Here is a 5,457-nt window from a genome sequence, read left to right on the forward strand (position 1 = left end):
TGTTAAAAAGAGGACTGTCAACTTTCTAAATAGAATATGTATTTTTTTTCCCTTTGCTATTTTTATCCAGCTTTTTCAGCTTTCAGAAGAAGTGGCTCTGAGCAAGGCCATGTAGCAAAGGCGCCAATGCCGCTGGTGCTCGAGAGCCTGCACACCCACAGGAAAAGTTGAGCACCCACTGGGAAATTATGCTTTGTGCAGTGAATTTTTAACTTTGTGTCTACACCGTGTAAAGCAGTTCTCCCTCCAGTTGCCAGCACTATGTTTCTTTCTAAAACAAAATCTTTAATCAATAGGCGAGGCTATGACCTTGTGGTCACACAATCAAAAAGCGACCAATCAAGGGCAGTGACTGAGACAGTGCAAGAGTGATATTTAGGTTGGTTGCGCTTCTCTGCTTGCTGAAGTGGCAATCAGCATACCGATTTGCGTCATGCGTTATGTATATGTTGTGTTGATGTGCTATCTTCTGTTTGATATTTTACTTGCTTGGTGATAGAGGAAGTTGTTTGTTAAGCATTGTGTATTTGTGGTTGAAGCGAGGGGTTTGAGTGTAGACATACTAACGGAGCAAAGTATTAATGGATCTGCATTTTTAAAGAAGTATTTCCCCTACATCACCACTATGAAGGAGACGTGTGCCTGTTTACAAGACACCTTGCTTGGCAAATAAGGTCAATTCTTACTCTTTGCATTATGAATTTTGAAAACAGGAAGTTCACATCTTCCCGTAGCCTTTAAAAGCTGTGATTATATTGCGTGACATCGTATGATGAAAATCAGGCAAACGTGCAGCGAGCCTCCAGTGAGCTACCTTTGCTCAAGTCCAGTATCTAACTATCATAAAATATTCACAGTTTCCACAAAAACAAGCATCTACGGACTGATGTCCTTAAAATATCCCTTTTTTCCTGAATCACTTTTGCGAATTCTTCCCTGTTTTGTTGAGTTTGTATGCTGTGAGTCCCCTGATTTTCACTGACTAACCTTTTCAGTCTTACCCAACAAAACACTGAATCCACTTGCCAATCAATAGGTCTTGCAGGACAGAACCTCTAAAAACACGGAGACGAGGGAATGAATTAGAAACCCTCTTGGATCCTCTTCCTGCCAGCCATTGTGAACGGTGGTTTGGTTAATGGTTTCCAAGAAAGCGAATCTCTAAGAACTACAAGAACTAGTTTAGCCGAACCACACACTCACAGACGTTTGAATGTAGCTGAACGTATATTAGCAGCGAGTCTTGTAAGTTTTGTGGCAGTAGTGTCAGTGAGAAGTGGTCTGGCCTGCGAAGCCCTCTGGCTCGGAGTTCTATTCCTGTGGCTGTGTGTGTGTATGTATGTGTGCGAGTGTGCAGCTCAGCCAAGGATGTGGTTGGTCTCACTGAAATGCTTAAAAGACGGATCATTCAGAACCCCCCATACAGTATGTAGCATGTGTATGCGTGTCTTCTTGCATGCATGAGTGTGTGTGTGTGTGTGTGTGTGTGTGTGTGTGGTTGTGTGTCTGTGAAAGAAAGAAGGAGAGAGAGAGAGAGAGAGAGGCATCATTCAACAGCCGCTCCTCCGTCCAGGAGCATCGGATATTGGATTAGTGTGTTAATCTCCCTCTCGTTCTTTTCTCACGTTCCTCTTTCCTGCGCCTGTGTGTGTGTGTGTGTGTGTGTGTCTCTTCTTTAATATTTTTTCAGTCCATCCTTCTCTTTTCTGCTGATGACCTGTACAGAAGACCCATACCTCCATGTTTGTCCTGAATGGAAAAATAATTAAGATGCTTTTTCAGGGTCTTTTTTTTGTAAATGTTAGGCAATAAATTAGTCATTATTACTTTGATTTGATGCTCTAGTTCAATCCAGAGGTGAGAACTACACAAAAAGCCACAATTACAGGTGTTTCATGTATGTAAAACTGCATGTGTCTTAATCCCAAAATTCATTTCTAAAGTGCATGCCAATCAAGCAAATGTACATGAATATATGTCCTTTGATTTTTGGCATATAAATATTTTCTGCTCTTTTAGTTCTGTTTTTATTATCAGAATCAGAATCAACTTTATTGGCCAAGTTTGTGCACACAAACAAGGAATTAGACTCCGGTGAATCTTAGCTCTCTGTGTACAGTTATTAGGAAAAAAACAACTAAGTACTAAAATAAGAATATAAAAATAAGGTCAAAGTTGAGGAGTAAAGAATAAAGTAGAACAATAAGACAACTAACAATGAATCATAAATGTATACATATACATAGAGCACATCTGAAGTAAGGGTTGTTAAAATGTGCACAATACGTCCTTGCTAACGTCTTTTTTATTTTGTGGTGTCAGCGTGGAGGGTTACTACTGCTATAAGGTGAACTGTGAGTGTAGAATATGACAGCACACTAAAATTAAGGTACACTAAAAGAAGCTCAAACTACTAATTTGTCTGATTATTCCTTTTTATTACAACTTGGGTTCTGATCTAGTTGACCATCAGACTAACTCCCTGTGGAAAGCCGGATGATTCACTGCAAGTAGGTTTGCTGTAGTTGGACAAGTCATCTAGATTATCTAAACCATTTCATAAGGAGGTGAAACCCAGATGAGTGCATTTGAAATAGTGATAATTATTCCTCAGTGTACAGGAAAAACCCTCAGAATAACAGATGGTGACCTCTTACAGTCTGCATGGGTGTCTGCTCCTTTTTTTTTTTTTTGCCTTGTCAGACTTGATTTAAACAATGTAGCTGCATTTCCAGAACGCAGCAATTATCTTCAAGAGTATAATTTTACCATAACCAATAGGGAAGCCAAAACTACAAACAAGACCCATGTTATAACAGAGACCTAAACTCGCACTGGAAGTTTTTGGTTCTGCTACAGAAGTGAAAAAAACGCTCTTTTAAAATCCTATAACTGACTTTTGTAACTTAGTTTATAGCTAAAAATCTGTCCGTGGAACAGACCCTTTCTAAGCTGTGAAGAATACTGGGTAAGTTTAATGGATATGCATAAATCCAAGTTACAACAGCTTCACATCGCTGTAATTATAGTTTGTTTGTGGCACTTGTAGGTTTTTCTGTGCTCACTTTGTTTAAATCATGAAGGTTTCAGTTTTTTGAGGGCCTGCTGTAGCAAATGCTGAACAATTTATCAGGTTTTTATAAACCAGGATTATCTTGTAAATCCCTGAGGTCTTGAATTAATAAACTGCCATTATAACCATTTATAAACACCTTAAGCTGGTAATGGTTTCATGCACTTGAAAAATACTTTTTAGGTCTTAACTAGTGAAATCTGGTGTCACATTGATCTAACTTTATCAACATACTATATGTTTGTGTTGACTGAGTGATTTAATTTTCACTGCAAATCACGCACAAGGACTAAACTTAACAAAGTTAACAAAGTTAAGTGTAGTCCAAGGACTAAACTTACCAAGTTGACTTTGATGCTCTACTTTTTATAGTTTAAAAGTGATTTCATTTCATGACAACTGAAAAATGTCTTTTGTGCAATAAGACACAGCTACAATGGCATAAATTATTATTTTTTGAAAACAAAGAACTTAGATTTCTGTGCATAATGTAGATATTTTACTGCTTACATTGTAAATGTGCTTCTATACGTGTCTCCTATTTGCTGTGTGTACACATAAACTGCACTTCAGCTAAAAAGTCCTAGAATTTTTGTCACCTCACAGCTGATTCACTAATGGCTTCATAGTTGGCACAAGGAGCGCAGAATTGTTTTTTTTTTTTTTTACAGGTTAGATCAAATGTAATTTCTCTGAGCATTTTAAAATAAGACATGTAGAATGAAAGGATTTTAATTTAAAAAATCACAATTTTAAGCTTTCAGATGGAACTGCACATGGTTAGTTAAAGAACTGTAAGAAAGTTGAAAATCTGAAAATTCTTTCTGTTTTTAAAGTTTCTGGCTCTGATAAATGATGTCATTTTGAAGATTTTAAAAAAAAAATTTAACAGGCCTTTCAAAACCCCTGGTGGGTTTTAGGATTTAGAGGGTTGATGTGTATAATATTTGAAGGGAAACAGAGATACAGATTAAGCCAGAGAAAGACAGCGACAAAGGGAGAGAAAATACAGAGAGTGACTGAGAGACACTGAGGGAACAGAGCTGGAGCACCTGCTCGGTGACCTCGGCCCAGACAAAGACACCTCTGTCCTGCAGTACAATGATGTCCGGGACACTGTAACTTCCTGTGTCTGGTGGGACGACCAAACAACACAGCAAGTAGCTGTTTGTGCAGGCCGATTCTATTCACACATTCACACACACACACACACACACAAACACACACACCTACACACACACACACACACACACACACACACACACACACACAGAGTAATGGGCTGTAATCACACTCAAAAGCTATATTCAGTGGTCATTCTCTCCAGAGACAGAAATGTGTCTGCACAGATCAAGTCAAACAGTATTTAAGTAATTAAACAAAGTTCACAGAATTTCATTAAATTAATGTCCACAAAGTTTTGAAAAAATAAATAAATAGGAAAAAACAAAAAAGACATAAGACGGGAATTTGAGTTACTTCCAGAAGAAATATACAGTTTTTTGTTGAGTTCAATGTGGCTGATGGAGTGATGAAGGTGATCCGTTTGTTGTTTGTAACACTTACTTTTTTTTTATTTCAGTGAACTAAATTTATCACAGATTTGTAGAATTTGTGTTTTGAGTCTGTTGCAGAAAACAACTGAAAGAAATTAGATTTGCAATGAGCCAGAAAAGTTGTCTGCCCTCCCCCCTTCAGGGCTAAACTTTGGATGCTAAACTTGAGACTGCCATCGCCATGGAAACAGCTCAACAGCTACACAAGAAATGTAGGTAGAATTTCTCAAATTCTGTAGTTACCCATACGAGGTCAAAACGGGAGAGAAAAGGGAGAAGCTGCTTTTTTTTTTTTTTTTTTTTAAACGGGGACATTGCATTAAAGCTTATATCAAAGGGGTTTTGTTTTTTCTTTCATTTCATTCTTTTTCTTTGGCCTCAGAATTCAGCTCAGCAGCAGGTCCATGATATGCAGTGTTACATAATTGTCCACTACCTCAGTCATGAGCCTTCAATAGAAGGAGACTCAACCTTCTAAAATCAACAATGCTGAGCTTTTTCTTTTTTATAGACTTACACCAAACATATTAAACTGTTCTTGTAACTGCAGCTGCCATAACTTTAAATCACTGACTTCCTAAACATATAAACCACTAAAGCTGCATACAATTTAAATCATTAAAACAGTGAGTAAACTAGCAGATTCATGCCTTATTTTAAACTGTATTTTACTTCAAGCAAGTTCTATTTGTCATGCACGAAATGATTCCTGGGTTTATTTATGCCGTTACAAAAAAAAAAAAAAAACTTTCCCCGCTCATTTTTCTTTGCTACAAGTCAAAAAGCAAATATACACTAAAAAATAGGTGCATAAGGAAACAAAAAGTA

The sequence above is a fragment of the Stegastes partitus genome, unplaced genomic scaffold, assembly GCF_000690725.1.
Source record: "Stegastes partitus isolate 25-593 unplaced genomic scaffold, Stegastes_partitus-1.0.2 Scaffold28, whole genome shotgun sequence".
NCBI lineage: Eukaryota > Metazoa > Chordata > Actinopteri > Pomacentridae > Stegastes > Stegastes partitus.